General features: G+C 47.2%; 1 protein-coding gene across 3 annotated transcripts in view; it reads right to left on the bottom strand.

Moving 5' to 3' along the window:
* The window catches only part of LOC129195168 (protein dispatched homolog 3), a 148,072-nt gene that overhangs the window by 34,960 nt on the left and 90,887 nt on the right, over positions 1-22,225 (bottom strand). Inside the window, exon 1 of one of the 3 annotated variants that reach the window (XM_054800992.1) lies at positions 8,465-8,685. The exons of the other annotated variants lie outside the window; for them this stretch is intronic. The gene's annotated coding sequence lies outside the window, so the exon portion shown is untranslated. Of the gene's footprint in view, positions 1-8,464; positions 8,686-22,225 lie in introns of those variants that run through there. 3 annotated transcript variants of the gene reach the window in all.

The raw sequence follows: 22,225 nt of genomic DNA on the forward strand, positions 1-22,225 counted from the left end.
AGCTCAGGACCTCCTGAATGGCAATCATCCCACCCAAGGGATACCAAGGGACTGCCATCTGGCAGAGGATCAAAGCATTTCAGGCAATTGTTCCCAGTTCCTTACCGCATCCCACACCTCTCAGCCAGGCACTCACAGGCTGAGATGCTACTTGTGCTAACTGCAAAACACAAAAAACAAAGGAAGCATTTGTGGCTCCGCTATTAGTTTTTATAGCTTCCCTGGGGCAAATCACATCACCTGCTTCTGAATGGCTCTCATATTCTGGAGCCTGAGACCCCATCTTCCATCCTTTCACAATATGCTTTGTCCCAAAACCTCCTGGGATCCCCGTCCACAAGCAAACACAGGCTATTCTTGCACAGACATTTGTCGATTGATTTTCAAAGGGACTCACTCCACTGCCCTAAGCTGAAGTAAGTGGCATTGTGTCCGACCCTCTGGAAACCAGGCTCAGCTGGCTGAGTAAAGGAGCAAACTCACTGCGGGCACTCTCCAAATCAGCCAGAGGAATGGAAATACAAACAGTATCAGGATCTGCAACATAACCGAATAGATGGGGATGTAGGCAGGTGGTGTACACGCAGAACGAATTTGGCCGCGTGTGTGCCAAGATGTGGATCCAGAAGGAACGATCTCCCTCACAACACATCAGAAATACAGGAGAAATACAAGAAACGGCAAGAGGTCTGTAAAGGAAATGTCATCACAGTCTTAACTTAATCTGTCTCTGCTGCTTACAGTATAGCTCTCTGTTATTGGAATCTAAATAAGGTCAAATGCTTTGCTGTACCACTTACACAGAAACCTATGTTATGAACTCTGCAGCTAGTGTGAGGTAACTTTCACCAAGGAATTGGTTCCATGTAGCAGATTTACAGGAATGAAGCTTCTTTTCTTCAGCTTAAGCAGTGCCACAGGGGATGAAACATTTACCTGCTGATATATCTTGTTTCCAGTTGTCATAGGCTGGTGTTTTATAGCTCCTACAACACTGCAGCATTTCTACCATGCTCTGTGCACAAGTATATTGACATCAGTGACAAGAGTGCAATGGATCAAAGAACACCACAGACCGCACACAGCTCAGTTGCCCAGTTGCCGCCAGTCTCAGAGATCCCCATGTGAAGTGACAGAGCTGAGACGTAAGGGTTAGGGTTGGGAGAAAGAGAAGGGGTGGCCTTGGAAGTAAAATTCAGTTTGGATGTGGAAAAAAATGGCTCTAAGCACATACATCAGATTCTGACACACTCCATTTAAAAGCATGTCTATAGATCTGACACTCAGCGAGTCCAAGGCAATGACAAGCGCTCAATGGGTCCTGAAGACCCACGGCTTGCAACGCCTTGATCTGGAGTCTGGAAGCTGCAACTGCTGGCAGGAAGCACCAGAAGCAGCAGCTTTCTGCACGGTTCCAGAACTAGCCCAAGCTTTCCAGCAAAATAGATTTAGCCTTCAAAACAAGCTGTTGTCTATGTTGTCCAGACTCACAGCCCTCAGTTTAAGTGGAGCCCACTGTTTTATTGAGTCACTTTCATGCTCTCGTGGGCCTGTCCACCTTTCCATTTCAACTCAGCCATAAAAATTGGCTTGGAGATTAAACTTGGCGCATGAGTTGTTAGCTGGAGAGCAAGTGGGAGGGTGTGCGAGGGGGAGGGTGAAGGGAAAGAGGTGGCAAAGGAAATGTGAAGACAGGGGATTTGGCCAGTTTTGATTTACAAGCAGGAGCCAGGGTTGCTTTGGGCTTCTCAGACACGTTTAAAATGCCCTGTTGGGCTCTAGTTCAAATCTGAGTCTGCAGCCCCTTCTTCAGAAATTCGCTTGCCTTGTTAAAAGGAGGAACAAAAAGACAAGTTATTTGATTCAGGGAATCAAGTGTGCTGCATGTTCAGCAGTACCCTAAGCAGTAGCAAGGATTAGGATATTATTTTTTTTTCCAGATTGTCTCCACAGACCTTAATACAGCACTCAAAAGCAATTCATTCCCAGCTCCTGGGTGTAAAAGAGAGCCAAGAAACAAGTCAACATACAGCACATCCCCCTAGGAGCAAAGAGCACTTTGCATTTATGCATCATATCAGCTTCTATCAGAGACTGCGTAAACCCTTTGCAAACACCTATCAGATCCAATTCCCTTATTCCTCTAGGGAAATAGGTCAGATTATATGCAAGTTTACAAATGAATTAAGCAAGGCTCCACTGTCTAGTTCCAGCTCTGCTGGAATTCAAGCTATAACTTTTGCTGACTTTAACAGAAGCTAAATACAGACCAGGCAAGTTACAGCTAATACTGTTAAGTGGACCCTGGTTTTAGTTGCCATTTGGGGAGCAGCAGTGGTACCTACAACTCCAGGTAACGGAGACACAAACTGGGTGCCCAGAAACTGAGGCATCCAAAACCCAGAGTCATCTTTGCTACAGCGACCTTCTAGATCAGCTCAAAATCACAAGATTTGTGGCAGAGCAACAATAGTACCCAACTCTTCCCAATCCTCTGCTTTGATCACCAGATGCCCCAGCTCCTCCCATGCTCAGTATCATCACGTGTAAAGAAATTAATACCCAGCAGAGGCCTATGATGCTAACACATGAATTTCCTTCTTTGCTGTTGGTCTGCAAACACACAGATCCTTTAAGAACATGGGCAGGCAGGGGGAAACAGGACTCCTAGGAGACGTTTTTGTAGACAGACTGTGAAAGAAACAACGTATTGAGCCAAATGATCCTGGAAATGAAAGTGCCAATTTAACAGGGGGCATTATTGTTATTAATTAAATATATATCATCACATACAGGTGAAGAAACAGACTCTGCGACTTCCAAGCCCAACATCAGATAGCCAAGTGAGCTCAGAGTAGAGATCTCCCTGAACTTCAAGTCAAAGAAATTTCTGCTGTGTAAAAGTAAAATGGGAAGAAAACATGTGGCAGCATCAGATAGGATGCCCTGCAGCCCATACAAGCTTGTCAATGTAGTCATCTTAGCAGGTAGATCCTGGCCTCACACTCCCAGTAACAAATCCAAAGTGACTTCACTGGCGTGACAGCGTTTACACAGAGAAAGTGAGATCGCAGCTGCAGAACCAGGCCCCAGAAGCAATAGCATCCACGCCCTGAAGTCCAGGCAGAAAATAAATGATTCTCACCTCTGACTCTCCTCCATAAAGAAGCACAGAGTCAAGACCAGCAGCAGTTTAAGAACCAGACGACTGCCAGTACGTCTTTCACCCCCTGCAAACACATTGGCCTCTCCCCCTCCTCCACTATTTATGTAACATGAACTGCCTTCTATTCAGGAAGAGTCATTCTCTATTAACAGAGCTTGGCAAAGATTAGGAATTAACTGTGCCAACTTTCAAGCCTGCTGCCTTAAGGCAGATGGCAGGGAAAGTATCCCAGCCTTGTTCCCCAGACCTCTTCTCCCAGCAAGTAGAGATAACAGGAAAAAAGGGTCAGGTATCTGTAAAGCCCTAATTTCAGCACAGGAGACAGCCCATGCCTGGGTGCCCTGCCCTGCAATGGGCATGCTTGCCTCCCCACAGACGAGCAAAGCTTGTGGCACTGCCAGGATCTGTAGGCTGAGAGCAAGGGCACAGGTTTCACTGGATGTTTTATACTTCCAGAGCTACAACAAGAAAGAGGAGATGCTCTGCCCCTCCAAGTCAATGATGCTGCTGCCATCAAAAGATCAGCACTGCTTGTGATTAGTGCAGAACTGTACCTTTACGAGAAAGTAAATCCCTCTGGGCCAGCTGGAAGGACAGGATTCCCACAGCTACTGCAGACCCACAGCACAAAACAAGAGCTAAGGGTGCAGAGCACTCTGCTTCCCATCAGCAGAAGATAGCTGCTCTGCCACCCCACCACAATGGGTCTCCCAGCGCCTGGGGGTTCTGTTCACCCCCCGTGAAGGCAGATTGCGCTCAGCCACCAGCAGGAATAGACACAAGTGGACTCCTGAGCTGTGAAGTGCTGAGTGTCCAGTTCTGGTAAATCCATATGACGTGGCAAGTGCCTTGTTCTTGCATCATCCTGAGCACGCAACCAAAATTAAACCGTTGTAGTCTGTTTTGCCAAACTTTTTGTGTCTGTATTTTCTCCTGTTAATGGTCTGGCACTCAAGTTATTAATCTTTTCTGGTTTTGGTACTATGAAAGCATGACTCAATAGCAGTGCTGAGACCTCAGAAAACTTCTCTAAGGGTGCTGCAGAGGACAGTTCATGACAGTACGATGGGCAAGAATAAATAATGATTAATATTCTACTGGGTGCCATTTCAGACAGTTGCTGTAGCTCGTACCTGAAGCACACTGCCATCAAAGGGACAACTTACAAACTCACAGTTAAGCCCATGCTGAAACATATTCTGGACTGGTGTCAATGGAAAGACTCTTGCTGACTTCACCTAGAGCTGGATTAAGCACTTAACTCTTATACTGTGTCCTCCATGTTCCTGAATTATTCATTAAGGGCCAGACACTGCAATCCATACTCACACTGCGCTTAATCTGTCCTTTAAATTGACTTGCATTAGTCTGAGTCACAGGCACCACAGCACCTTACTCTTTAAACAGTCTCACTGAATGCAGTAGAGCTATTCATGAAATAAGGTACTCCTCTGCAAGAGAAAAGGAGGCAGGATCCAGCCCTTAGAAAAGACATCAGTAAGGCTAGACCTCAGAGAAAATTCACCCTGCTAAAGCTGCATCAAGATGAATGAACTCAAGTAAATCTGTGTGAAATCAATCATTTAAAGAGATAGCCTGTTCTGTGGTATCACAGGGGAGACATACAGGAGTGCTAGAAACTAATATTTCATTGTTCAACTTCATCACGAGGTCTGGAAACACATTCCCCTGCCCCTGGCCACACATTCAGAGCCGAATGGCAGCCTGCACGCACACCTCGCGAGGACTGTTTTATCTCTCCGTGTAGAGAGAAACAGGGAGGTGCGTGGAAAGGAAGAAGGCAAAGGACATGTTCCACTCCTCTTGACTGGCACAAAAGGAACAAAAAGTAAACAGGACTGCTTGTCACCAAGGAGGTTACAAGTACCCACGCTTACCAGCAACTCCTTCCTCTGCCAACCTTGCAACTTCAGTAACCATGCCTCCCAGACCACGCGACTGGCTCTGATCCTGAAAACCCCTGAGGCTACTTAAACAGCAGATAAACTCACATCACAGCAGAGCTGATTACCAAGTACTTTTCACCACTGAGCCCAAATCTATAGCCAGATAGTTTTAAACAAACAATGGATAAAAAAAAAAAAAAAATAATCCAATCAGGTAAGTGAAGGGAGAAATCTTGTGCACTACACTGAGAAATATAACGGGGTTTGATTTTTTAGAATGAATGAATCTGTTCAGTTCTCATTTATGTCAGTGCTTGATAAGATTAGAGGATTAAACCAACTGTATGCTAAATGCTTCGTGCTAAAAAGAGTCTTACCAGGATTTACTGCACGTTGGCATGCACAGAGACCATGGCAGCATCACCCAGAGACGCTGGGACTCACAGTAGGACCTGTTCAAACTTCAGAAATAAAAATCACAGCTTATCCAGATTTTCCATGTGCCATCAGGGTATGAACTCCTATCCCTCTCCAGTCTCAGTCAAGCTTACTTATTAAGTATTTGTGCCCAACAGGCAAGTCTTTGTATAAGCGGCACTTACCTCAGAGCACTGGCATCACAAGAGGATTTCAGATAGATGTGCCGTGGTTTTTTCGGATGCAAAATGTTAACACCATATACATACCCTTCCCCAGCGCCACACCAAAATGCACACACCCTATCGCTCTCATGCTATACGGTTACATATACATCCACGCACATCGCAGCTACACCATAAACTCCTGCACAATACAGCTTGTTATAAACACTTCTCATTGACAGTTCAGAAATGACAGATACAGAAGAACTTAACCACTCATCCTGTTGACCTGACGAAGACTTTTGTGATGTTTAATTCATTAATGCTGAAAAAGTACGAGATCTTTGGAGGTGTTGCCAAGGACATATTAGGTACTGAGAGAATTTTTAGCACCTAGCAAAGGCATTCTCCCCAAACACCTCAAAACTAACAGAGATCTCACCAGTGTGAAATCCCTCATTTCTGTGCCCCTAAATCACACAGAGCCAGTCAGATATTGTCACCTTGACTCCTTGGCAGTGCCTTACTCCACTGTTGTAAAGAGACAGTATGCACAACAGGGGTATTTGTCAATATACCTACGAACACCAGAATACAGCCCGTGAGGTAAATCTAGATAGAGTGTCAGTGATTTCAGGTGGTGGTTTTCTTTTTTTTTTATCCAAGGATGAATTTGGCTCTGTACGTTGCAGAAATTGAATCACAATCTTCACCACAGTAGGCGATTGGAATGATGCTGATGCTACTTCCCAAACGCCAGTCTGGTTCTCACATATTATACTGTTATATATTGCTCTGGGCCATTTGTCCCTTAGCTTTTCCCCGTGTGTGTCTAGGTGAAACAGTCACGAATGCTGATGGCTAGTTTCCCCTTGAATCATTTTTCTACTAGACGAGCATTCTCCCTCTGTAGTATTTTCCCCATGGGAATATAGCAGGTGTCCACAGGGGCAGCAGGAAGAAAGGAGGAATGGATCTTTTATCATATTAAGAGTTTCCATTCCATCTTTGTTGTCTTTTTCACTAGCTCAGGTCTGGTTTATTCCAGGCTCAGGGACTCAAACTATAAGGCTCCAAAGGGGTAAAGAGACTGGCTTGATGAGTCTAATGTCTGAAGATGCATCCAGTGTGATAAAAGAAATGTAGCTAGTGAAACATCTCTCTTCAATACAGTTATTGTGTTGCTAGGTTTCCATCTAGACACACAGCCTAAAAGAGCAATCAAAGGAAGCTGATGCTGTGGATAATATCTTTATCAACACTTCACAAGGTTGTTGGGGAGGAAGAGGGAAAAAATATTGTCCCCAAGCAAAGTTTTACTGGTGAGAATAGAAAGCTAGTTTCAAAAGCTCATCGACATTTTCACAGGAAATTTTTTTAAAAAGAAAATTGAGCTTTTAGGGTAGCAGATTTTATGTGTATCAGCATGTGGCTTTGTGAGCAAAAAGTCTGTGTGTTTATTTGTCTGTCATTTGAATTGTAAAAGTACTTCTCTTTCAATACACAAGTCTTCATCCCACTTAACTTGAGTCATGTCTTGCAGCCGCAGAAGAGGGCATGCATCAGCCTTGTTTTAAAGGAACTTATTTGCTTGCATATTACATTAGACCCTAACAGACTCAGCACAGCTGTCAAAACACTATCCTAATAATTGCATAAGCTAAGGTTGCTAACCAGCACGCCGCTGTGCCTGTGCACAAAACAAAAGTGCAAGCGACACAGGATGCAGCAGCAAGACAGATGCAAGGTCCTACACAAGCCTGAGGGACCTGCCACTTTCATCTTAGTCCATCTGTCCCAGAGGTTTTCAGTTATACTCAGGTCCCAGCAGCTCCCACCCTTCCCAAGTGCTTTCAAATACCTGGGCGGCGGCAACCAGCCCCACTCTTTTGGTTTGGTCATCACATTACCAAATAGGAAAGAACATGAAAGACTTCATTTTCTCCAGGACACAGGCTGTTTTGCTGGCACGTCTTTGGAGAGCACCTGGAATAGTAAGGGCTCAGGACTGGGCTGCAACTGGGACTGTAGCTAAGCAATGTAATGCTCTTACTAAGCGATCCGGGGTTTTTAGGCAGGAAAAGTCAATTTCTACACAAGCCAGTATAAAACAGGAAGATTGCCTTCCATGTGCCAGGTACATGATTCTCTTTACATCTTCTGGACAAACATCTGACACCAGCTGTTGTCAGAGATGAGGATCCTGCCTGGCTGGACCTGCTAACATCCCTGAGCTTGGAGAATGTCTCTGCTGGCTCTCCTCCTCCTCAGGGAGGCAGGCCAACCCTCCGTGAAGTCGGGGACACAAAGCTGCTCAGTTCTGGCACCCAACTTTTCCCCCAGGAGAACAGCCCTGCTGCAGGCACAGCTCAATCAGCTTATTATAGAGGCAGCCTCCCTGGGCAACGCTCTCCTCTGTGCATATTCATGAACTCTCCAGAGCTTCCAGGGAGAGTTGGCTAAACACACAACTGAGGGATTTATCTGTTGTATTCGCAGCAAAAAAAATAAGGGGGGGAGTGGGGTGTTGTTGATGGTGGAAAGCTTAAAAAAAAAAAAAAAAAGAGTAAACTGCGGAGCGGGGTGAAGGGGAGCGATGACAAGCTGCGCTCTCCCCTAACCATCGCCTGCCACGGCGGGACCCGGGAGCGCAACCTATTCCCCCCGGCCACCTTCAGAGGCAGAGCCGAGCGCCTGGGGGCTGGCGGCGGGCAGCGGGGAGACGGTACAAGGGGAGACGGCTGTGCCCCACAGCTCCCCCCCCCCCCACCGCCCCGGGGCCACTTCGCGGAGCGGAGCGCAGCACTCACCTCCGCCCGCCCGGGCGGCAGCAGCCGTGTGCTCGCAGCGATGCCGGGGCAGAGCCGGGTACCGCGGTATCGGATGCTCGCCCTGCAGCGCCGCGTCCCCCCGCCCAGCGGCGGCGGCGACGTGCACCGGTCCCGTTCCCCGCAGCCCTCCCCCGGCCCCGCCGCTGGGTACCACAGCGGCGAACCGCCGCCGCCGCCTTTTAATGCCACTCCGCCGTTCGCCGCGGCCGACTACTAGCACGGCCCGCCGGCCCCCGGGGGCGGAGGGGCGGGCGGGCGGGCGGCCGCCAGCCCCCGCCGCTGCGGTGCGGAGCGGTGCGGAGCTCCGCACCCGGGCGCGGCCGCTGCCCGCTGCCGCCCCGCCGGGCTGCGGGCGGCGCTGCGGCCGCGCTATAAACCCTGCCCCGTGCGCGGCCCCCGCCCGCGCCGGCCCCCGGTGCGGTGGCGCCGGGAAGGCAGCCCCGAGCGGAAGGACGGCCGCCTGCGCCGGGCGTCGGGGTGGCGGCACAGGGCGCTTGGGAACGGTCCCCGGTGCGTCCCCTCCCCGTGCAACTCCTGGACGGAGAAGGCAGGTAACGGGAGGCGTTGCTTAGGGTGCGCTCGGAGCCCTCCGGGGCTGCGGGCCCACCCCGGGATTGCCCTGCCCACCCTCAAAGGGAGCCTTTTTTTTCGAGGCTGCCGTCTGAGGAGTGAAGGCAATGCCCGGTGTAACAAGCTCCGGACAAGGCGGTGGGAATCCAGCTCTGCCAGGGCAAGGCACTACCTCCACCCCGCTAGCAGGCAGATCTTGGAACAGAAACTGCCAGAAACTTTGGCAGCAACTGTCCGGTGCTGCAGGTCCACCCCGTGTTCAGAGCCAGGACTCTGGGAAGGATTCCTTGCTGGTACTCCCACCACTAGAAGACGCACCATATAGGAGACATCTGTATGCATTCAGTGGTAGAGGTATGCAGCAACAACCCCTGAATTAACTAGGAGTCCCTTCCGCAGCTAGGCATTCTGCACAGCTTGTCATTTAACTTGACCACAGAGCCTTGCCTTGGCTTTCAGGAGTCAAAAGAGTCCTCTCTATGATAAAGACATCCCTGTCTACAGGGGCTTTGCTTAGTCTTGACAGGAGTCTCTAATGACCGTGCTGGATACAGTGGTCTTGCATTTATTTATTGTGCACGCTTCTGGGACTCCGGTTTTGGAAGCAGGGAGAGAACAACATCCCCCCCATCCTTGGCCTGTTTACTGGGGTGTCCTGTTGCTACAATGTGAACTCCTGCAAGAGTTGGGCAACCTGGTCTAGTGGAGGGTGTCCCTGCCCATGGCACGGGGGTTCGAATTAGATGATCTTTGAGGTCCCTTCCAACCCAAACCATTCTACGATTCTATTAAGAGCAGGAGATTATGTCAGTAAATTGCTGAGCAACTACCTGATGGGAATGGCTTTTAATCAGGCTACATATCCTGGGCTGGATGAAGAGAAGCATGACCAGCAGGTCAAGGGAGGTGATTCTCCCCCTCTACTCTGCTCTCATCAGACCCCACCTGGAGTACTGTGTCCAGCTCTGGGGTCCCCAGGACAAGAAGGGCATGGAGCTGTTGAAGCGAGTCCAGAGGAGGCCACAAAGATGATCAGAGGGCTGGAGCACCTCTCCTATGAAGACAGGCTGAGAGAGTTGGGATTGTTCAGCCTGGAGAAGAGAAGGCTCCAGGGAGACCTTATAGCACTTTCCAGTACCTGAAGAGGCTACAGGAAAGCTGGAGAGGGACTGTTTACAAGGGCATGGAGTGACAGGACAAGGGGGAATGGCCTTAAGCTGACGAAGGGTAGACTTAAATTAGATATAAGGAAGAAATTCTTTACTGTGAGGGTGGTGAGACTCTGGACCAGTTGCCCAGCAAAGCTGCGGATGCCCCATCCCTGGAAGTGTTCGAGGCCAGGCTGGATGGGGCTTTGGGCAACCTGGGCTAGTGGAGGGTGTCCCTGCCCATGGCAGGGGTTGGAACTAGATGGGCTTTAAGGTCCCTTCCCAGCCAAACCATTCTGTGATTCTATGATACATTATAGAAGTGACTTAAGCATGTTTTTCCCAATATTCTTGTTTATTTGAGTGTTGATGGTGCCTAGGGAAAATATCTGCTACCCCAGTTTTTAGACAGATTTGTCAAGTCAATAACAAGTAATGAGCAGCACAGTAAAACAGGCCCATCACCTGTGTCTGTCTCCAGGCAGGCAGCTGTGTCAGAGGCATTGCGCTCTTTCTGATGCATCACCCAAAGTGAACAGGAAGCCAGGCAGACAAAGCCAGACCATCATCTTCCTTGTGGCGCTCCAAGGAATGCAAATTTAATGAGGCTCCTGAAGTAAAATTGCATTCTACCAGCTTTGCGCATTTCTGCCAGCGATGGAGGTTTCTGCAGAGAAGGTGATGGTTAAGGGTTAGCAATTTTGTGAAAACTTCAAGTGTACAGTAAAGGGAAAAATCGCTTTTTCTAACTTTGCCAGTGATGTGAGCAGAGCCCACGCTGATGTCAGGGACAGCGCTCTATCAATCACACAGCAGAGCCCAGCAAACTGCAGGGAGTTATCAGTCAGCGCTGCATACGAGCACTCAGACAATAACATGATTCTCCTTGGCAGCGTTTCTGACAGCCCTCTGGGCACAGACAGGCACACACGTGCAAGCCCATCGTCGGCCCCCTGCTCCACTCTTTGCACAAGCATGCAGTGCACCGAGTCCTGCAATGCACACATGGACAAACAGACACAAAGTGATGCTGACACACCTGCTCACGGATGAACTGTACCCATCCCCTCTCCGCACGCAGAAGTACGTCAACTTGACAGCTTTAGCTTTTAAAATTTGTACAGGGTTTTCCGACAGCAAAAACCATGCTTTACCACACGCATGCCACAGAGCTACGCTAGCCCGTAGTTGAACTAGAAGTTTCTCTTGCTATGTTAGCACCTACACCATATACATGAAGAATATGCCCTTCCCTGTCAATACAGAGACACTCAGACTGCCACATGCATCTGTTAAACGTCACAACACACAGGGGTCTGCACAGGACTCGAAAAGCCCCATAATGGAATATTCACTTGGATGGAAGGGGTGACTGGGGGTTTGACAGTCTTGCTCTATGGCAACTTCTGTGCTTTCAGTCTCTTTTCATTCTGCATTGGAAGGAAATAAAACTTTTCAAATATTTGGGGATGGGAGGGGCAGGATGGTGCATAGTGGAAATCTTCACACCTGGCTTAACATTTCCTTCCATGCCCCTCTGTGCTCAGAAAGCATCGGCCTCTGACTGCTATCATTTCCCTCCCTCAGGCCTCACAGAAGTTCAACAAAATGGCATGTGTTGCCAAAATGAATAAATAGTTCATTACTAGTTTAAGTCAGCAGCACCAAACATGTTTTACTCAGACATAGATTAGAACTGTCTACATAAGCAGCAATGTCCATGCACATAAACACAAACCGTATCAAGCTGTACCTACATTACTTGCACATACCCGTACGCAAAGGTTTCAGTGCTTTATTGCAGGCTCCACTAACAATGCAAATGCATCTACAAAGAATTAGCATTATTTGTGGCTTTTATTAACCCCACACGGGCACAGGCAAACAGCTAGTACACAGATGATGTGCTGCACCCTGCTGTTGTCCTCATTAACCACGCAGGTACACAAACACACGCGTGACACCAAGAGACATTAGCACTGTACTGCAGTCTTCATTAGTAAGCTGCGTATTCACAAGCGCCTGGCCACATGCACAGAGGTACACACTCACAAGCAGGCAGGAAAGGATTGCTGCTGCACCTAAAGGCGTTCCTGGTTAAAAGATGTCTTTCAGAGTTGGGAAGCTAAAGGAAAACATTTTCCCCTTTATTCATGCTCTCTAACCTTCTCGTGGCCTCAGCACGACTGCCTTCCACACCAAAATCAGGCACCATCGGCCATTCCGCATGCTTATATTTATGGCCCCTCTTTGAAATTCTGACTGCTCATCTATGCAGAATAAAACTACCCAAGCAATCTTTCCTGTTCAGGTACTCATTACTAAAGCATTAAATAATGCCAGGCAGGCTCTCTTAGGCCTTGTAAATTTTATCTGGGGGACTTTCAGCTTCCACAAGGTCTATTACTACCTGATTGCCTGAAAGGCTTTCAAGTTTGTACCAGACAGCAAGCCGTACAGCCAAGAGGGCTGGGTAACAACTGAGCACTGAACTTCTATTAAACACCACTGCTGGCTTGGGAGCCAGGCTCGGGAAGGTGAAATGCATACGTGTGAGTGTGTACGCATGAGTGCACGCAGAGTCTGCCAGTATGTCCCTGGAGTATGCATGAGGCTACCAGTGTTTGCGTAAATTAGCGTGCTTGGCTGTTAGAGAGAAGCGTCTGGATCAAAGGGTGACACTGCGCATGAGTGAGTGCAAGACTGTGGGTGCATGAAAAAGGAGTGGGCTTATGTCTGCGGGCCTGATGTCAGCTACACGAATGTCACTGCAGAGTAAGTCCTTAGGAGTTGGTGGGGTTTATGGCGGCACAGCTGAGAACAGAATCTGGCCCTGTGAGTTGAGACCTTTCCTATTTGAGCAGCTTTCTCCAAGCACTTGCTGTTAGCCAGGGCTCAAAGCAAGACTGTCTGAATACACCAGCAAGCTTAAGAAAGTGGAGAGAAAATAATGGATAAACCCAAGAAGAAAGGGCAAGAGCCCCCAAAGCCAGAGAGGTTCTGTTTCATCAGCTGCCAGCTAAGTGTCCCTGGAGAATCTGCAGGAACATCCGACACCCCTCAGCTCCTGGGGGCAACCCCCAAAGGATACTGAGCTGCAGATAAAGCATATTTGCAGAAGAGAAGAACGGGGAGTGGGGATAAAATGCTCTGTTTAGAAACATTCCTCAGTCTTTTTGAAGTTGTGCTCTTTGTTTCCTAGTGTCTTCCTGGCAGAGAACTCAGTCCTTTTCCTTCTCCTCTTTCCTAACCCAAACATCCTGCTTGAAGCAACATCAAGGAAAGGGATATTTCCTATCTGTCCACAAAACTAAGAAAGCCATATCACAAGCGATTTCTGTGATGTGCTGCGTATTTATAAATCTCAGCCCCGACCTGATCAAGCAAAACAGCTTCTAGCTACCACTGACTCAGGCCTGAATTCAAACTGCCAGCCTATTATTTCTTACTCAGGCAACACTAGTACTCAAAAATTAAGTTAAACATTTCCCAGATGCAGAAACAATCCCTTCCCCAAAGAGCGCAGAGGTGAAGGCACACAGCCAGCCAGCCCCCTCTTTTATTGGATAACATTTCTCATATATTTCATGAGAGCCAGATGGCACCATCTGAACAGCAGTGAGGCTGGAAGCCTTCAGCCACATCAGCGAAAGGGAAGCGTGACCCAGCCCTGCACGCACAGCAGCTCAGCGCTGGAGCCCGCTCTGGCAGCCCTGCAGGCAGCTGCCTCTGTTTGGGCAGAGGGGCACAGCACAGCACGGTAGGGGCAGGCTTTTTTGGCATTCAAGCAACGGCGTAAATTTGCATGTGGAAACCTAAATTGCCGCTGCTGACAGGTACAGTCCTACACTTCTGAGGGCAGGAAGAGTTTCCCCAGTCCTGAAGCTCTCTGGGAAAGGGAAGCCCATCTGCAGATTGCCTGAGAAAAAGAAACAGATGTAAAGAGAGACAGAGTGTATTCTAACCCCCCGCTGTGTGTGGGGCCTTTGCCTTGCAATTAAGTGAAGCTAATGGTTTTATGGAAGTTGTTTGTTCAAAAGGCCTTCACTGCACTGTTTAATGGAGTTTCACCAGCATTCCCCAAAGGCTTCCAGACTGCATTAGTATCCCACAGCTCACATCCTAACCAAACAAGCCTTCTCACCCTGACGTCTCTACCCTGTATGTATGGAGTGTAGGAGTATCAGGGCTGCCGTGCCTCCTGTGCTCGCCTTTCCACTGGAGTCTTGAAGCCCTAGGATGTCATGAATATTCATGATATAAACATTAGCAATAAGTATTGTGCAATTTGGACAAAAATACATTTTAGGCAAAAGAACTGGGAGAGAACAACTGAGAGAGAATCTTTACTCCTGAGCTCTGGGAACTACTGAATAGCATTTTTCTGAGCTGTAACTGGTGGTTTTAAAATGCAAATAAGTCTTGGGTTTTTGAGAGACATTGTAAAAAAAAAAAAAAAAAAAAAAAAGACCCATGCAGCAAAGCTTTATTGTATTGTAATGAATGCGGGATTTGCAGAGCTGCTTCGTGCCAGTGAATGCACAGTGGATGCAGGCCAGGGACTCAAGAAGCCCTGAGGCTTGTCTCCAGCTAGCTCTGCCACTGACTCACTATGCGACCTTGAACAAGACATCCTTCCCTCTATTTCAGTGTTCTCATCAGAGGACAGAGGGGAGGGGAGAGAGATGAGGCCGTTTCTGTGCCTCCCGGTGAGCTTATACATTACAGGCCACTCTGAGGGGGGAGGCAGCAGAACAAATGCAGCAGCTGTCTCCCTGCAGGGACCGATGAACTGGGATAGTGTTGCCCTGTTCTTAATGGCCTTCCTCTGGCGGATGCTGCTCAACCTTTCCTCTTCCTTTTTTCCTTTTCCTTTTCCTTCTCCTTCTCCTTTTCCATCGTTCATCTTTGGCCTTGTGTCTCCCTTGTGTTTTTCTATAGAGCTGGCCCCTCCTTGAGCCCCAGAGTCTGTAGAAACCCTTCTGCAATTGTTCAACTCTTCTTTTTCATGTCCACCTGTAGAGCGCCTAATACCATTTTACCTGCCCTCTACTTAAAAAGTTGTCCTTAAATGGACTCTACCACACAGATCATAGTAGGAGTTAGTTGAACATAGAAGGGGAGACATAATAAGTGAACTTCTACTATAGATAGATTTTCCTCAAACTATTAATGGTATAAACATAAACAATAACAATCTATAAAGAGGCAGGGTGGTGTGAGGCACATTGCAGTCCAGAAGACCCCTCTATTCCTCTATTCCTGGGCTCCCAGGATCCACTCTGGGATCTTGAATAAGTGACTCTGGTTATCTCTGCCTTGGCTTTCCTCTAGCCTTCTGCTCCCTCTGTACAGCCTGCTGCTGGGAGGGCATTGGGGTGCCGTTTATTTGCCTGCTGTTGCCTTTTCTTACCAGCTGCCTTCACCACATCCAGACCCCCAGTGTTAGTGAACTCGGAAGGGTAAATTGGTGATTTCTAAACGTGCCCCTTCAAAGCTGTACTCTGCCACCCACTGCCTGCATGTACCTCCTCCCACCGCATCCAGCAATACCCTCTCCCATGTACAGCACTGAGGAAGGCTGCTGAATCTGGCATTTAGAAACTAAGTTCACTCCGCAAGGTCACATCAAAGAGGCCAAAAATCACAGTCAGCTGGCACTAGCCTTCACTTATTACTCACCAGAGAGAATATTAACTGGTAAAGCAGAGGCAAAGAGTGCCATATTCCATTACCAGTCCCCTGAGCCCCCCCGACACCACGGAGGGAGAGCTGTTAACTGAGCTCTTCAACTGCATTTTCACTGACAGAAATGCCCTAGCAGCTGCCTGACCTTCATGTAGCAGAAGTCTCAGGTTCACTCAGCTGCTGCGTGTCACAGAGAGAAATCACTCAGAGCCTTCCGTGTCCTGATGCATTTCAGAAATTCTCTCTCTGATGAAGGCAAGACCCCAAAAGAGGAACACACCACATGAGGAGCAGTCACACTGGGGAAAAGTCAGAGCATTCCAATAATAAAAAGCTAAGATGTTCAAATCCAGATGCCAAAAGGTAGGGTCTCAAATCTGTATTTAAACAGCTAAACATCAGACCTGAAGATCCCAGTACCTGTAACAGAATTTGTGAGTGCTCAAAGCTTTTCAAACCTGCCCAGTTGTTTCTAAATACATAAATAGGAATAAAGAGCTCCTCAAAAAATCCTCTACTGTACTAGTTGAAAATTTCAGCTCTTCAGTGGAAACACAAATCTTTAAGAAGCACTGTCTGGAACCAAAATATATTAGTTTAAGCTGAAATATTTAGGGTTTCAGATATTCCTTTCTGAGGTAATGAAAACAGAATATGCTTAAGCAAAGCATCCTTTCTTACTCCTTCCCCACCAGCTACGCAGTGGGAACAATCAGAAGGTTTTGCATATTGGCAATGGCAGTAGAAAAGTACTTCTGAGAATCAGGTGGGAGAAATGCCTGCTCCAGGAAGCCAGAACAGAATAAGAATCAGAAAAAAAAGGAAGAGGACAAGAAATCAAACTAACCCATTCACTCGCTGAAACAAGGCTGCATACCCACTACCACTTTGGAAACACCAGGAAATGTTACCAATCTCTTCAACTACTGGAGAACCAGAAGAGCTTGCAGAAGTGGTTATGGGTCAGAAAATTACCAGAAAGCAAAAAAATTCCTGTAAACCAGAAAATTCTTAGGAAGGTTCTAGGTCAGAAGTTCCTAGCAAACAAAAGGATTCCTCAAAATCAAACCTTCCTTTCCTGGTATAAATTACCGAGAACAGTATGTGGGAAATATTCCAGTGTGCACGTAACAAACGCAGAGCACATTCTAACCTAATGATTAATGCAAGAGACGATGTCATTCCAATTCCACACATTTATATCAAGTATTTTTCCTGTTAATGTTACCACTGTGGAAAAAAATTAACTGCGGGGGGAAAACATGGATCAAATTCATAGCTGCTATAAATCAATCCCATTCTATTTTGATCTCAGAAAGGTAGGCCAGTTCCTAGCAATGGAGCATATGACTCATTACCTGTCTTCTCAAAGACCCAGTAGTAGGGAGTTCTATACGGTATCTGCTTGGCAAATAAATCTTTTGTCCCTCCTCTAAAATAGCACACACAGAGTTATCTCAGTAACAGCTATTTATATATTGGGAAGCTAAGCAGCTAAGTATTCCTTTCATCTCTGGGTCCTTCCACCTCGCCAAGAAAAGCATCCTGCCTTAGATGATGAAACAGAATAAAAGCTTGTGCTGTTCTCATACCCTGAGCAAACAGGGAGCACAATCAAAACCCTCCACCTATTCTCAGTGCTTTGTGTTTTGCTTTGTCCAGACATTTCCATCTGAACATCAATCTGCTTGAACCGCTGATGTGGGAGAAAGGCTGTTCTACCCTGTGGGTGAGGAAGCCAACGATTGGTTTGATTCTCTCGGAGCAAGAAAAGGGTCCAAGTGTGTGTCTGAGCACTGCAGCCCAGGCAGGCAAAAGATGTGGATTACCTTTTGCCAAAGAGGGTGGCTTCAGGCTCTGACAGGCCAGCTCTGCCTCTTGTGGTGGCTCCACATCATTCTCCAGAGCCCTTCATACCACGGCTGGTGGGTTTGTGTCCATACGGAAGGCCGTGAACTGCAGCCATGGCAGCGTGGGACAGAGCCAGCTGTGCTGCCTCCAGTGTGGAAGTGGTGACCTCCGGTGGAGGCTGTAGCCGAGAACTAGAACCATTGCTGCAAAAGAGCCCCTGCTCTCTCAAAATGGAGAAAAGTGTCCCTTGGGAGGTGGGGATGGAGAACTATCTTTTGCAGGTGCTTTTGGTGGTATGCCCCTATTTACCAATAAGGTGTTACTAGTATAAAGGTAAAGTGAGAAGTATAAACAGAGAAGCAGACAGACAAAACATAGCCATAGGAAAAAGCTAAACTGTACATAAACTCAGATTGGCGGTTTGATAAAATATTCTTAGGCAAGAAACAGACAGCATGAAAGACAGGAAGATGGAGAGAGAGATTTAGAACTGAACTTAATACTTCTGTGATTTATTTGCATTAAGCTCAGGCAGTATGTGTGGCTTGGGTTTTACTTGTTTATTTTGCTTCCCAGACTGCCTCAGGTGCTGGCAGAGAATTGTTTTGTTGAAGTTGCAGTCTACGGGATGTTTTGGAAATTCATTGTCCCTGGGCAAAAATGAGGAGAGTTTCATAAAATTCTGGAAAAGTTCTGCAAGTTCTGAAACTCAAAAGAGAGTTACACGTGAAGTAGTCTGGTTCTCCTCCCTATAGTGAAAAACCAGCTTTGTCTCCTCAGAGCCAGAAGACCAGAAACTATCAGCAGCCTTCCTACTGCGCTTCGCATGAGGACATTCTGCAATTTATGGAAATTTTGTCCATCCAGCCATCCTACAACAGATGGCAAAGCAGTGAGAATGGCCAGAGCTGGTGGGTGGCGTAGATGTGTTTACTTTAATAAGGCCCAGAGATTAAAGTTCCACCAGTGCCTATCAGCAGTCTGTTACATTCATTCATTTATAATTATTTCCCATTTTTCCCTGCAGTTATATTTTAGAATTGTAGTTACTGGGATCTCTATAACCATTCAATGTAGCTCACACGACCCTGCCCTATCCAGGATCCCTCCCAGGAACCCCCTGGGATCAATCTGTAGGACACTGAACCCCTTTCAGCCCACAGAGATAGGACTGTGGTCTCGCAGAACCTCTTCTGCTGTGGTCAGACTGTCCAAAAGAGCAGGAAGGAAAGTGAAAAAGCAGGGGAATATGTGGGTACAGGGAGGAAAATAGACAGAAAAAGAGTGAAGGAGACAGGTGAGGGGATTAAAAATGGTACAACAGAAGAGGAAAACTGCAGCATAGGACTGGTACCTATGATCGCTGCTACAGAATTTGTGCAAGATGGATAGAAAAGTTGGAGAGGAGGTATGTCTAGCATGAAACTCCAGGAAAAAATTTAATAGAAAGAAAAAGGAGAAAGTTAAAATAGGAATAGGAGGCAGAAAGTCACTGAAGTTGTGCAGTTGAAACCCCAGCAAGCTCACATATGTGAATGCTGGAGAAAGGGGAAGGGAGAGGTAGCTCATGGAGGAGATATTGTTGAAACACCATAAAAAAATCAGTTGCTTCCAGACGTAATGTGCTCCATGCTGCCTGCAAAATCTCAACTTGGAGCACCATCCATTTCCTGGGCGCTCAAGCACCAGGGAGCTGCACTCTCTCAGGTGCCGTTTGCTTTTGATGAATGTTGCTGTGACAAGTGCATTAAACCTCACCAAAGAGGGCTTTATTAGGCTCTGAAAACCAGGGTGCATCACTGCTCAGACTACTTACAAAACAGTCTGGCTTGACAGTGATACCAGCTTTCCCCAGGGCACGCAGGGAGGCATTGCTTACACCAGCATGAGTCCTCCCACATACACTGTCCGCATCTATTCCAGGCCCTGCAACAGTGAGCAAACTGGGTAGCTGCCACATCTCCTTCTTAGTATTACTAGTGTTTCCTCTCAAGGAGACTTGGTTTTAGTGGCAGGTTATCATGAAAGCCTCAAGTGGGCTTCAGGAAGTCATATACCACCACGAGTCATTGAGTTCGCAGGTCCCTGTGGGTGGGACACAATGGAGTCTAGTTATGTTTTTGACTTATGGGATTCAGATCATCACAAGAAGTGTCTATGTGTAAGTCGGGTCACAGGACAAGGATGTGGTTTGATCTGCTCCGTGCTTTACTAAATCCACAGACTTATTATCCAGCTCCTGTTTCCAGGGGGGAGCAAGAGGGTGAGAGCTTTCACTCACTGTGACTCCAGAACTCAGCTAAAGGCTGACGGACAGACTGAGTGTCACTGGCTCCTGCTGTGGCTGTGATTTATGATGAGTCTTCGTTGCTGTTTGAGCCAAGAATGGTGCCAGCCCAGTTGTGACCTTCTCTGCCCCTGAGCCTGGATCCCCAAACCCTCACTATCTTCAAGCAGCTTTTGCAGAGAATCTCACTCTCTGCTCCTGTAATGAGTTGCACAGCACGATATGAAATTAGTAGAATCTAAGTTATTAATTGTCTACAACAATTAGCCAGGACGCCTGGGCCTTCAGGCACCTTGGTTACGTGTGGGAGCCAATTACAGTCTCATACATATTCATGCCACTTCATCCACAAACTGAGAGAGCTGCTTCCCCAGCTCTCTCCCCATCTCCTTTACTCCGACTCTCATCCAGCCCACCCTGAGCCAGGAAGAAGTAGTTTCCTTTCTCTTCACGTTTCACTGAAATCAAATATTTGCTGTGGCCATAATTGATGTAATGGAAATGCAGAACTAGCACATTTCACAGGCAAGAACAGAAATGGCCTGGCCAAACCTTGCTCATGCCTTACAAGAGGAGATGGAGGGATCTTGCTGGACCCCTCTCCCTGCAGTCACCTGCTCTATCAACATACCTCCATACATCATCCAGCCAAGCTTGATGAGAGAGTTCGCATAATCAGCAACCACCTCAACTCCATCTGAGACCACAGTTACCAGCTCTCATGGTGCAGATCAGTGTGGTCAGTGTACTGTCAGTAAATCTGATGGATTTACACCAGTTTATACCCACTGAGGACCTTGACAGTAAGTTCTGAGTGAGATATTGGGATGCGCCAGGTAAGTCAATGCCTGCATGTGTCTGGTTCCCGTGGGTATGCTAACACTTCACTGTTCCCAAGGTTTCTCTGAGGTTACATCTACAAATATCCACGTGCCGTGCTCCTAGGAAAACAGCGACCCTGTGAATACATCACTGAAACTATGCTTGACCCCAGCAGGAGTTGGAGCTGGTCCTGGAGTGAGTGCATGGGGCTGCAAGTGAGCTTCACAGGAGTGGAGCACTTCTGAGTGCCCTCACCGCAGCAGGCTCAGAGCCTAACTGAGCAGGGACATGTGTGTCTTGAGAATCCATTGATCCACCAGAATGCCCATCTAATATCTCTCTCACGGCAGCTATCCAGGACCTAAAATGTTAAATTCACAACCTGCTCTCTAGATTTATTGTCCTGAAGGCTGTTATGACTTTTGTGAGCTTTGGAGTGCAAAATAATGTTAGAAACACACGTTATTTATCTGACACACTAGAGTGACTCCTCCTCAGCCATCACCGTCTGTTGTGGAAATAAATCCCTGCTCTGTGTTTAGGAAACAAAGCTATTTCTGTCACATAGGAGACCAGCTGAAGCTTTTGAAAGAATCTGATTTTAATATTGCTAATGCTTGCTTTTTGGTTTTGTGCACCCAAACAACTTTCTGAAGGGGCTCGATTGATTTTGCCTTTCCAGCCATTTTTAATCATCCCCTTTGCAGGCTGGTAAGAGGTTCGTCACAATTTTCAGAAGTGACTTGTGATTTCGGCTGCTTCACTTCCGTTACGGACACCATCTCAGTAAAAATCAATAACAAATTAAATCACAGCAGGCAGTGTGACCAGTGAAAAAATGGCTTTGAGCTGCAAGAGGGACAAGGTTTGTATTTTTTTAAATTAGAGAGAAATTGAAAAAAGATAACTTTGTGGCTTCATCAGAAGTAGCCATGTTAGAAAGGTACTGGTATACACAGAATGTACTTTAGCATCCTACATCATATTAACTTGTGACTAGGACACAGTACTGGCCACTGCTGGGAAGTGAAACACCTGTGTAGTACACTACACAGCCTGGTTCTCCCCCATTACTCCTGATTTATGCCATCTAACAACATTAACTTGGAGAAAGTTCCTTCTGACTTAACATCGGTACAAGATCAAAGCCAGATTCCTCATTCTGAGAAAGGGAAAAAGAGAGTGTAATGCAGTCTTCTGCTTGAACCTCCGACAAACATTTTCCAGTTCCTCCGAGTCTGTGAGGAACAAACCTTTCTGCTTTAAATTCAAAAACCTGTGAGCTCCCCCAGGGCAGTGGGAGAGACACCACAAACAGATTTGAGGTCTCCCCCATGTGCTTTCCAGTGTCTGTTTTGTTTCCCTACATACTCC

The sequence above is a fragment of the Grus americana genome, chromosome 21, assembly GCF_028858705.1.
Source record: "Grus americana isolate bGruAme1 chromosome 21, bGruAme1.mat, whole genome shotgun sequence".
In the NCBI taxonomy this organism is placed as follows: domain Eukaryota; kingdom Metazoa; phylum Chordata; class Aves; order Gruiformes; family Gruidae; genus Grus; species Grus americana.